The 14085-nt window shown below is 33.7% G+C and overlaps 1 pseudogene; it reads right to left on the reverse strand.

Moving 5' to 3' along the window:
• Positions 1 to 5698: 5698 nt before the first annotated feature.
• LOC106744790 lies at positions 5699 to 13196 on the reverse strand (annotated as a pseudogene).
• Between the last annotated feature and the right edge of the window lie 889 nt (positions 13197 to 14085).

A 14085-nucleotide genomic window follows, 5' to 3' on the forward strand; every position in this document is an offset into this window, starting at 1 on the left:
GAGCTAAGTCTGGTGAATACGCTGGGTGCGGGAGAACTTCTCACTCGAGCTGCATCAGTGTTTTTTTGATGGCTTTGGCAACGTGTGGTCGAGAGTTGTCGTGCAAAAGCATGACTTTACGTCGATTGCTGGCTACTGCTGGCCTTTTTTTCCAACAATGCATCAATCAGACGGTTTAATTGTAATTGATATCGATTCCCCGTGATACTTTCGTTCGGTCTCAATAGCTCATAATAAATGACGCCCTGCATATCCCACCAAACGCAAAGCATTGCTTTGTGGCCATGAATATTTCTCTTTGGTGTGGATGTCGATGGTTGGCCAGGGTCTACCCATGATTTTCTTCGTTTAGGATTATCGAAGTATATCCATTTTTCATCGCCAATCACTATGCGCCACAAAAAACTCTTCTTTTTCTGCCTGGCGAGCAGAGAAATAGAGATGTTTAAGCGATTCGTAATGGCATTTGCGGTTAATTTGTGTGGTACCCATTTTCTCTCCTTTTGAATTTTTCCCATTGCATGTAGACGTTTGGAAACAGCCATCGGAGTAACATTTAATGCTGCAGACAATTCTTGGAGCGTTTGAGTAGAGTTTTCGTCCAATAATGCCTGCAAATCGATGTCTTCAAACTTTTTTGGTTGGCCTGAGCGTTCTTTATCATTGACATCAAAATCACCAATCTTAAATTGCTGAAACCATACTTGGCATGTTTTTTCCGATGGAGCATAATTGCCATAAGCTTTGAAAAGCAATTTATGAGCTGCAGCTGCAGTTTTTTTCAAGTCAAAGTAATGAAGCAGCACATGTCGAAAAAATCACTTATCGCGTTCCATATTTAATCAAAAGAAAAAATAGCACTGCTTGCTTAAATGAATCTCTTCGCACTGAATTTTATTGACAAATGTCTAACCTCTAAAATGCAGCCAGTTTCAGATGTCAAAATAAATTACACCTACAACTAACGTCACCTAACTGTGAGCCGCAGGAACTAAGTTTATTACCTAATAATATGACATATTCTTTTATTATGTTAGTCGAGTTCTTATTGAGAGTATTATAGATGGGTATCAAGAATATATGAAAGAATCGAAGTAAACGATGAATACTATGATACACATGAGAAAATCGTTGTTATAAAGCGTGCTTTAGCATAATGCTGCTTTTCGTATTCAATTAAGTAATTGTTTATAATTGAATTTGTGAGCCTTGATTAAGTTGTTCGCGTACCTGCGAGATTATATCATTTTCATCACAGCGAGAAATCCATTAAAAATTAACAGGGACATTGATGTTTTTTCTAGCGTCGGTACATCCGAAAAGAAAATTTCGATGGCTGATAAGATTACTATTATGCTCTATTAATATATGTAAATAATATATTTTGATACGTATATTATGTTTACGAAAGTATGCTTTAACTTTTATTCGTCATTTTTTCGACATTATTTAACTATAAATAAAATTCTTTAGAGCTTGTCTTATAAAGACTTTTATGGTTTGTAATAAAATTAAATTAAACACACAGAACATTAATTCATTATCTTCTTATACATAATGTTAATAAATATTTGTAAAGATATTATAAGTTGGTCGTTTCATAGAGTTTGCAATTTTATAAGAAAATCATTACGTCGAAACGAGCAGTAATAAAATATATGTAAAATGTTGGTTTTTCTATGACATATTTAAGCATACATGATAATTCTATTTTCTCGTAAAAGAATTTTTATCTTTTATATTATCAATATTAGGACATCTGACATTTAACATTAGATTTTAGACATTCACTAGAACACTAGACATTGTTGCAACAGTAGTTTTTCTCAAAACGTTCTTAAATAAGCATATAAATATTAATCTATTAATCTATCTGTATCCACAGATGATCATGAATGTCGAAGATATGCCAATAATATTGTGTTCAAAAGATACTGTTACGTCCTGGAAGAGGACGAACGCAACAGAATTATTTACTCGCGCACTGGCGAGTCCTAAACGTACTGGTAGGTCTGCAGATCAGGTCAAGGTCCGGAGAAGCCCATTTATTCCGATTACAGAACGTACGTTAGGTGGTCCTTTATTTAAGTCAAAGAACTTAATCTCTTTACCTGGGATAGGACCATATAAATGTGTTGAGAGGGGAATTTAGATTTAGGTAATTGAAAAGAGATGAATAAATAGTTTTAACGACTTGATTAAATTTAGGGCATTTTGAATAAAACTGTTTATTAATAATATAATTTGGTTCTCGGATGGATTAATAATAGTGGTAAATTGATAAGAACAGTCATTGTAAAAGATTCAACATTTAAAAGATGAAAAGGTTAGCTTAAGTTAAACAATGAAATATGTGGGTTAACATTAAATAAACTTTCATAAATCAGCATTACTGGAATAACGCAAATACAAAATGAAGATTAAAGTGAGATTAAAAAAAAAGTAAATCGTGTAACTTAATTTAATGCAATCGGATATAACGCAACAAGAATGTTTAACATATCGATATAGCGAGGAAAACATCGTTATATAATACAAAGAAAACAATAATCACGCAGTGCAGGTGTGTGTTTTGAGGGATGAAGTGGGACTGGAAATTGGATTGAAATGATTAAAAGTCATGTTTAAATATGAAATGGAGACTTACGATTTAGATGAATCAATAGACTGATGAGGACGAATGAAGACGAAGACGAAGGCTGGACTAAACTATGGCTGTGGACTGCTGAAGACTGAACTAAGACTGACTAACTAAGAACTGACACTAAGAACTGCAACTGTGACTGCGACTGTAACTCTAATTGTAACTATAACTTGAACTGGACTGGACTGAACTGCACTGGACTTGAACTGGATTGGACTGCGCTTGAACTAAATTGAACTGAACTAGACTGGACTGTACTGTACTGAACAGCAACTGGAACTGTAATTGTAACTGCGACTGTGACTGTCACTGACTGACTGACTGACTGACTGACTGCAAAAAAAACTACTATTGTAACTGTGCTCGCGGCAAAAAGGGTGAGGCTTATATAGGAAGGATTTTAGGGGGTGATGAATGACGTCCACCAAAGAGAGGAGGTTGCGTGGAAGACGGTTACTCTGGAAAATTCCTAGTATTGATATAAACAATCTTAAGAACCTAATCGCATAGAAGGGCCTTTCCTCTACCGACTGTGTACAAAGGTGGATAAGATCGCAGCCCCATCGGGAGCCTTATGACATATGTGGGCGGCGTGTACTCGTATCTTTTCATAAAGCGCTTGATCAAATCTGTTTCTTTTACAATCATAAAAGAAGGAATTCGCTGCTATCTAGGTATCCAATATGGACAGATACGTGCCTAACATAGAGGCGGCAAGATATCTTAGTACCCGGGGTACCCAGGATGTAAATAAACTACATACCTTATATGAAGGCGGAAAGGATGATAAACGCATTGAGAACCATACGGCACGTTTATCGGCGGCCAATGTAATCTTATCTTTGTTACAGTAGCGCTTGCTCGAAGTCCATCTGTTTCCCAATCATATAATTAAAAAAAGAAATTCGTAGTTCCCGAGACACCCAGGACGTAACAAATACATACTATGCCAAAAGTAACTACCATGCATCGTATTAACGAAAAAACGTTATAAATTTCAAACAGCCAAGCATGGGTCACATTAACAGTTTGAAACTAGTCATCGCATACGCAATATTGTCGTTCCATTGTTCATTTGCCATTAGGTAGAAATAATGACTATAACTGTTGCCAATGATCGGCAATATGCTTTCTGCGTTTTTCCTACGTCATATTCCAGTTGATTTGATATTCACCCTGTGCCTGTGTATCGAACTATTTCTATACTCCTAACATGCACATTGCCATGAAGTACATTGAATAAGATCATATTAAGATCAACTTAATTTTTAAAAAATAGAATCACATAGTTTTTTTAAATACAAATTAATTCCTTATATTTATATATAAAGAATCATTACAAATATTCATTATATCGCGCATAAAAATACTAAGATAAGGTCATCTAAATACGAATATATTTCGAGTAATTTTACTTTTCATTCTGATATATTTTAATACGAGAGAGAGATAAAATATTTCATAAAATATGCACTTTTTGATAATATCATCTTAACACTTTTTTATTTTATTTATAATAAAATATAACTTTTATTTTATTTATAATAAAATAAAATTTTTATTTTATTTATAAGGATATGAGAGAAATTGATTACTGATATTAATTATTTTATATTGATGTATCGATATATTTGCAAAATGCAATGATATTTTTTAAAGTTTCCCTATATTTGCTTACAGCGATCGATTCCACTTGCCATTCTATATATTAAAATATTTATATATTNTATATATTATAATATCAAGGTAATAATATCAAAGAAGGAATGTTTTATAAGATATTTCATATTTTATATTGAAAAATATCAGAATAAAAAATAAATTAACATAAAAAATATTCGTATTTAGATGATCTTGCACTAAACTTTCATATGTATAATGAATAGAAGAATCAATTTATTAAAAAAAAAACTATATGGTTCTATTTAAACCGTCACCGTCTCATATCCCTCTCCAAACTATTCAACTTTTAGCGGAACCTTTTTCCCATACCTTCCATATTTTTCGAAATATTTGTCTGTTAAAATTAAAGTGAATCATCTTGTATAATATTAATATGACCTTGAATAGCGGTATTAAGATCATGTAAAGATCAAAAATTGAAATTTTTTAATAAGAATTTCCATTTCTTATTGCATATTTATAATAAATTTTTTAATAGGAATTTTTATTTTTTATTGCATATTTATATAGTTTAACTCGGGAGCTTTTCAAAACATTAAAATATTTTTCATTAAGTACTTCACGAGTAATAGAACTTGAAAGTTGCAGTACCGCCGGCATTAGCATTACCTAAAGTGTTCCACGTGGAAGTTGCACAGTCGGATTTACACCTCTCTCTCCGTGCGTGCGTGCGTGAGTGCGTGCGTGCGTGCGTGCGTGCTTGCGTGTGTGTGTGTGTGTGTGTGTGTGTGTGTGTGTGTGTGTGTTAGCAGAGATGTGTCAGATCGATCTATTCCACCTTCCATTCTATGTACAAACATTTTGAAGTGGTATTCTCAAAAAGTGAATACTTTATGAAATATTTCATATCTTATATTTAAAAACATCAGAAATAAAAAATATCTCGAAAAATATCCACTTTTCAATGATCTTTCTAATACTTTTACACGTAAAATGAACAGAGAAATCGATTTGTATTTAAAAAAAAACTATATAATTCCATTAAAAAAATTAAAGTCAATCTTGAAATGATTTTGAATTGACTATACTACGCAGTTAAAGTTATCGAAGTATGCCCTCTATAACTTTTGTCTCCAACATTTTTTTCTATTTTGCTTTATTTTTTATATATACAAGTTCTATTTAAATGCCGCACTCTATAAATATATAAATATATAAATATATAAATATATATTTCCGTCATTTAATAAGAAGAAATTATCTATTTAGTTTTAACAGACGACCGCGTTATAACAATAATTACCAGCTTTTTAAAAATAATATTCATTTCAACTCTTCTTCCTTCATAGTTTTTTATCTCTTCCACCATATTTCCAAATAATAAATTTACATCTATGACTTAGAATTGGTTTTTTCATTAACAGCATAATTTCATGTTTCTACTAATACTCGAAGTACTGACAGATACGAAATAGAAGCCTTTAGAATACCCATATAAGTTTCAAGGTTTACTACGATAAAATTTCCTGCTTGCAACTGAGCAGGGGATTGAGACCGCATGATAATGAAAGACAAATTTTTTGTCAGCTTTATAGGAAGATTGTACCAAGTGCTCTGATAAATATAAGAACCCACTTCTTCCATTTCGGATTTTAAATAATCCCCGATAATACAATATGTCGTAATTTGTGACAGAAAGACGATAAGTATCATGAAGCTTTTTATAGTTACAATAATATTGTTAATTTTTAACGCCAAGATAAGTTGAAAACCTGCAAAAATATTTATAATATTTAGAGAAATGTGTCTTTACCGTATAATAATCAAATATTTCTTTTATATATTATATTAAAACTGATAAAATATTTACCTAATATACACAATAGTATGCTACTAAGAAATAACTGCATCAGCAAAATGAAATTGACTGCATTGCCAAGCATTTTGGTCATTTCTATCAAATGACTATGCCTCTGAATTAACACGTAGAACCGATCATAAATTTGCGGACCCGTGGGATTAAAATCAATAAACTTGGATTTCAGAATTTTAACCTGACCGCAAATGTGCAACGCGATATGGAGAAATAAAGAGTCGTTACCTTTACAAAGTAAAAACACGTTAATATACAATTTTGAAAATAGCATAAAATCATATTCAGAAATTGAGACTCTATGCATAATATCATGCAAAAAAAGCTTTATATACAAAAAGTATATATTACCGTAGTTGCTAGTACACACGAATAACACCATGATTAGTCCGATGATGCAGTGCATAATATGCAAGTTTCTTGGCATATTTAAATATTCGAAAACACATCTTGAGGGTATTGTGTACTCCAAGTAAACGTAGTCCTGTGTTATGTTGATTTCCTGCATTCTTTTACTTTTAGCGCCCAGATTGGGGACTAAGCATAACATGAAAGTATCGAAGTAAGCTACAGACACTGTGATATACATGAGAGTCTTCGCAATAAAAGCGTGTCTTAACATAATGGCACGCTGCTTCGCGTTTTCGATCATCAAATAGTCGTTCACAGCCAATTCGTACGTTTTGATTAAGTTGCTCGCATAAATGCGGAACAATATCATCTTCGCCATAGCAAGTAATCCGCAAACAAGCAACATGAGAGCGTCAACGTTTCTGTCCGCGTCGGCGCAGCCCAAGTAAAGCTCGATGGATGGCAAGATCACTACCGTGCTCTGTTAATATATGTAGACGATATATTTTGTCGCGTATGTTATATTTAAAAAAGTATGTCCAACTTCATTTTGTCAGATTTTTGGCAATATTGGTATAACTAACTGTAATTAATAATAATATTCTTCAGAGACTTGTGTTTAATGTGTATAACTTTTGAAGTTTATAGAACAAGATTATAGATTAAATATTGAGGATGAATTACGCGAGATACATAATTTGCAGATACATTCAAGTTGATTATTTTAAGCAATTTATAGTTCTTTGGGAAAAATAAAGTGTCGAAATAGTGAATGATAAAATATAGTGGCAACGTTAGTTCTCTTTCTTATCAAATTATAAAATAGAAAATAATTATGTTTCCATACAAAAAATATTTTGACATTTATGTTATCAATAACTGAGTGTTTAATGTTCTAATCTAAGCACTTGCTAATGTTATAGAGACATATATTTTGCTCAAAACGACCCAATATTAGTTTGTAAATAGTTCAACTGCCTATGTTCACAAACGACCACGAGTGTCGAAGAGTCCGGCTTGAAAGATGCGTACCATACCGCAGGTAACTGCCACGCATCGTATCAGAGAATAAATGTTATAAACTTGAAGTGGCCAACCACCCATGGGCCACATTAACAGTTTGAAGGGAGTCATCGCGTACGCGATATCGTCGTTCCATCGTCCATCTGCCATTGTAATAATGACTGTAACTGTCGCCAATGACAGACAATATGCTCGATACATTGTCCCAACGCCATTATGGTTTATTTTTTATTTACCCAAACTGTATACTCGATTATAGAACTATTTCCATGCTTCTAATGTACGCAATGCCATGGAATAGCGAATTATACCCTTATGCAAAATTGTTGTTTTGTAAGAACATACTAGACGACATTGTAATGTTATGATTACAATTCGTTATTAATTTAGTATCTGGGAGTATAGTCACTTCACTATAGTCACATCAGTCTACCTGTATGTTCTGAACCCGTGCTATGCAATGTAGAGGAATAAAGATATTACGGCTTACGCGAGTGCACTGGTCCCGCGTATCGAAATTGTGCCAGTGAGGAGACGGATCACAAATTCATCGTGTTACAGAAGTCTATAATATCTGCAAGTTTTATCATGTTTCAATATGTAATGTTTCAATGATGCTAGCCCCGTTACATTTTCTTTCAAAATGTCGCAAAGAGCCGATGAAAGCAAGTTGTCACCGGAACACGGAAGGATGAATATTGAAAGAGAATGGGAGATTCGTATTTCTCATAAGAAATGTATATGGGCTTATAAATGAATCACAAGTATTTGTATTTGTGCTCACAAGTAAAACTTTTATTTGTCAATACAAAAATATCGCCGGAATTTTATCCTTTTTCAAATTTAAGTATATATGTTTATTATGTTGTTCAGTAAGACAAAACTGCTGATTTGGCACGAATGTAGAACTACGTTGTGTAACAATTAACAGTTTTATCGAAACAACATTATACTAAATCTTTACTTTTACATATTTTAATTTCTCTAAAATCAACATCAAATGGTAGAGATATAACTGCGTTTTATAGGATTCGTTCTATCATTACAAATGAAATGTTTTATATTTCTGTTTTTACTCAAAGCACTAACAAATATGAAATAGAGGTTTTCAGAATGCTTATATATTTCGAGGTTTACCACAATGAAACTTTCAGTTTGCTATTAAACAAGAGATTAGAATCACATAATGATAAAAGCCAAATTTTTCATTCGTTTCACAGGAAAATTATACCAAGCGCTCTGATAAAAAATATTTCTTCTATGTAAGGTTTCAAATAATCACCGATAAAATAATATGTCGTAACTTGTGCCAGAAAGGCGGTAAGTACCATTAAACTTCTTATCATAACAATAATCTCATTTTTATTATGCCAAAATAAATTGCGAACTTTTTGAAAATAAATATAATGTCAGATATAATATTATATCTGATATTATATCTGACTATCTGGTATCTAATATTATATCTAATATTATATCTGACATTATATTTTTTTCGCAAGTTTGCAATTTATTTTGGTATAAAAAAAATAAGATTGTTGTGATGGTAAGAAAAAACAGTAAGAAGAAGCGACAAATATTTGTATTATGAGTTATTAAGTAGATATTGGAGGTATAAGTAGATATTGGAGGTATACTGTTTGACCGCATATTTTAATACATTGCGGACGGATGACGAGATATCTCGTGTTTCCTATTTCGTTGTTAGGGGCCGGATGACGAGATATCTCGTATTTCATATTGCGTCGTTAAAGGCGAAAACATATCCGGCTACTGGTATGGTTAGCAATAAAATGTCTGGTCCGCAATGTGTTAATAGTACTATACTAGTTATTTTCTACATAGAATTAAAAATATTCTGTTTAGCTACTTTCTTCCATTTTTCAATCAGCTTCATTATTCCATCTTTGAAGGACTTTCCATATTTTTCAGCGAATAATTGCTTCAGGTAGATTTTACAGGCTTCCAGATTGTCGAATTTTTTTCCATTAAGGGAATTCTGCAAGAAACGGAATAAATAATAATCTGATGGCGCAAAGCCTGGAAAATACGATGGATGAGCCAAGATATCCCAGCTAAGTTCCAATAATTTTAGACGAGTGGTCAACGTGAAGTCGAGTATTGTTCTGATGGAACGTCACACCTTTCTTATTGTCCAGTTCTGGATGCTTTTCATCGATGGCAGTTTTCACTTTGTCCATCTACAAATAATATTTATCCGAATTAAGAGTTTGGTTGTTTCGTAACAGCTTGTAGTACACGACATCCTCCCAATCCCACCAAATGAAAAGCATTACTTTTTTTTAATGAAGATCAATATTTGGAGTGGTCAGTGGAGTGGTGGTTCGTTTTGCTTAGTCTAGGATGCGGTGAATTTTGTTGTAAACAATTTATTTCTCATTGCCCTTCACCATTCGTTTATGAAATAGATCGTTTTTGTTGCGTTTGAGCAACAAGTCGCAAATGGAGATGCGATCCATTAATCTTTTTGATTAAATCGTGCATTAACCAAATAACGATTCACACACTCAGCTTGTATAGATAGTTTTCAACACTGGATTTTAATATATTAAGTATCTCTTTAATCTCCCGAGTCGTTTGACGTAAGTTATTTCCCATTAGTGCTTTTATTTGACCCTCACCAATTTGAATCGCTCTTTTCGAACGTGGAGCGTCTTCGAGAGAGAAATTTTCTGTAGATAACTTTGTAAACCAAAATTGATAATCGCCTACGTCCTCTTCACCGCAAGCCGCACATATGTTCTTTTTGGTTTACGTTTTTACCCTTACAATAATAATAAAGCATAATGTGCTGAAAATGCAATTTAATTTCCTCCCTCTTCAAATGTATGTCAAACGAAATAAATACAATTAATCTTTACACTTCTTTTCTTAATAATATGCTAAAATATTAACTTTTAGGTTATATATGCATATATGAAATTGATACCAAATATATTTATACTAAATGTGGAGCAAACGCTACTTTAAAAAAACGAAAAGATTCATTTGGTTAACCCAATATATCGTTTCGCTAGCTTGCCCGTTGATTATATCAAAATTGCGCCAGTGAAGGAACGGGAACGTCCAAGGAGTCTTCGATAGCTTTTATAGTTATCACATTTCAACACCTAATATTTCAACGATTTTACCTCCGTTACATTTTCATGTCTCAAAGCGCTGATGAAAGCAAGTTGTTACCGAAGCGCAAAAGGGTGAATATCGAAAGAGGCGAGGATGAAACCGTATTCTCATGAGAATTACGTATGAGTTAAAACTAAAGCATTTTACTTAAGCGTTTTAGGGAACAAAAATATCAACACATTTTTTCTTTCTTTTTTCAAGAATACATGTTTTTGTACGTTGTTGCGTGAGAAGAAACTGCTGATTTTGCATGAATGGACGACTGCGGTGTATCAACAATTAGCCGTTTTATTGAAATTATATTGTATTAAATTTTTTTTTACACAAATTTCTAGCTTGCCAAAATTAACTAAAACTTTCATAGACTTATAACGGTGTTTTGTAGAATTCGATCTATCTATTTAAGTGAGATATTTCATATTTCTATCATTACTCGAAGTACTGACAGATACGATATTGAGGTTCTTAGAATGCTCATATAAGTTTCGAAGTTTATCACGACGAAACTACCAGCTTGTAACTGGACAGGAGTTTGAGATCGCATAATAATAAAAGTCAAGTTTCGTCTCAGATTGGCAGGAAGATTGTACCAAGTGCTCTGGTAAATAAAAATACCTACTTCTTCCATTTGGGATTTCAAATAATCTCCGACTACACAATATATCGTAATTTGTGTGAGAAAGGCGCTAAGCACCATAAAGCTTCTTACCATAATAATAACGTCATTCCGTTTTAACGCTAAAATAAATTGAAAACCTTCAAAAATATTTCTAATATATCTGTTCTAAACTTTAAAAAAATGATTATCACATATTTATTTTATGAATTGTTATAAGTAATAAAAAATTTACCTAATATACACAGTAGTATGTTACTAAAAAATAACTGCATTAGCAGAATAAAACTAGTTGCATTTGCAAGTATTTTGGTCATTTCCATCAAATGACTATGTTTCTGAATTAATGCGTTAAAACGATCGCGGATTTGTGGTCCCGTCAGGTCAAAATCGATTAACTTAGACTTCAAAATTTTCACCTGACCACAAATATGCAATGCGATGTGGAGAAACAAAGAGTCGTTACCTTTATATAGTGAAGACACATTGATGCATAATTTTGAAGTGAACATTTGTACAACACTTATACAAATTACGCGTAGGAGTTGGCATTTTTTGCATAACATTATAAAAAATGAAATAAGCTTTACGTGCAAAACATAGATACTACCATAGTTGCTGGTACATGCGAGTAACACCGTGAATAGTTCGATGATACAATACGTAATGTACATATTCTGCGGCGCATTCAAATGTTCTAATGCACATCTTGACGGTATTGTATACTCCAGTATAATATCTTCTTGTGTTACGTTGTTCGGTTCCTTGTTAAGAGTATGCAGAATAGGTATTAACGAATATATGAAAGAGTCAAAGTATGCGATGGACACCATAGTACACATGAGAGTCCTTGCTATAAAGGCATGTCTTAGTACAATGGCACGCTGCTGCTTGTTTTCGATCATTAAGTAATCGTTTTCAGCGAATTTATAAGTCTTGGTTAAGTTGCTTGCGTAAATACGGAACCATATCATCTTCATCACAGCTAGCAATCCACAAAAGATCAACATAAGAGCGTCAATATTTTCCCCCGCGTCAGTGCAGCCAAAGTAAATCTCCATGGAAGGCAAGACCACTATTATACTCTGTTTTAGTATATGTAAAAGTATATAATATATTTTGTCAGGTACGGGGTGTCTCACTTGCATACAGAAGTACACAATATAGGGGCACGTATAAGAGAATGAATTGCTCTATTGGCCCGAGTTCGCGCAGCGCGTTTTCATTCTCACGCGTTTTTCTGTAACCGTAATGTAGCACAGTAATCTGTATGTAAAGGAGACATTCTGTACATAATAATTACGAAAGAATACTCCAAAATTACCAATTTTTCAATAATATTCAACTGTAAATTATATTCTTTAGAGTGTGTCTTGTAAAGAATTTTAACATTTGTAACAAGATTAAGTTAAACACATTAGTTCATTACGTAAAGTTAATTATTATTTGTAGAGATATTTTAGTTGGCTATTTCATGTAACTTGTAGTTTTATAAGAAGATCAATATATCAAAATAGTCAATAATAAAATGTGTATGAAATATTTTTCTTTGACATATTATATTATAGTGTAGAAAATAATTCTATTTCCTCTCAAAGAACTTTCTTATCGTCTACATTATCAAAATTAAGACGTTTGATGTTCTAAAACTGGCATTAGACATTGCGACACTTGTTGAGCTCAAAACGTCCGTAAAAAAGCGTATAAACGCCGATTTCTTGATGTCCATTAACAATCATGAGTATCTAGGAGCGCCGATGTTTGACTCGAAAGATACATACCATGCCGAAAGTCACTACCGCATATCGTATTAGAGAATTGACGTTATAAACTTGAAGGGGCCAACCACCCATGGGCCACATCAACATTTTGAAAGGGTTCATCGCGTACGCGATATCGGCATTCCATCGTTTACCTACCATTGTGTTAAAATGATGACTACAGTTCCTATTGATTTAGAATATGTTGGCTATCTTCGCCTACGCTATGTATTCAAGTTGATTTGTTATTCACCCCGTTATATACCCATATTTCTATGTTCCGGACGCTCGCATCACTATGAAATATGCAGCGAATTATTCCCTTACGCTGGATTATTATCTGATATAAAATATTATTTTGCAATATCATAATGTTTATGATTACTACTCATTTTTTATTTAGCATACGCGACATATAGCCATCTATCATCTACCTCCTACATTTGTTATGCGGTGTGGAGAAGTATATTACAGAGAAATAGCTCGCGCAAGCTTGCTAGTTATGCGTATAGTAATTGAGTCATTGAAACGAATTAAAATTATCGTGTCGCAGAAGACTTCGATAGTCTTTATAAATCTTATTGCGTTTGTGACCCGGACCCCTTCGGTCAGTGGACGTTCGTCCCGCCCAGGCCGGCGGGGTGGTCGTTTCGGTTTACCGGATGGCCGTGTTCGGTAACGGTGTCTGCCCTGGCGTAGCTCGCCGGATCGCCAGGTGTTCTTAGGTGTGCGACTATCAGTATAGGAGCGAGTGAGCGAGTGAGTAAGTGAGTGAACGACTGTCTGGCAAAATAAATGTTTATTCAATTATCTTCCGCTGCTGGTTACAGGTTATTCTGACGGGCCGTGCTTCAATCTCGATGTTTCGCCAGTAATATTCGAATGACAATATTGGCGACGGAATCCCGTGTTGACGTGGTGACGTTGGCCTGTTGTTTTTGTTTCCCGGAACTTAGCGGAAACTGCCGCGATGCTCGGGCCGTGGAGCTCGCGGTGCCAGCGGTGAGCGGGCGCGGTATTTACTTTTCGGCGCGGTCTTTTGACGGTTCGT

This window comes from Dinoponera quadriceps, unplaced genomic scaffold (assembly GCF_001313825.1).
Source record: "Dinoponera quadriceps isolate SergipeBrazil2010 unplaced genomic scaffold, ASM131382v1 scaffold1531, whole genome shotgun sequence".
In the NCBI taxonomy this organism is placed as follows: Eukaryota; Metazoa; Arthropoda; class Insecta; order Hymenoptera; family Formicidae; genus Dinoponera; species Dinoponera quadriceps.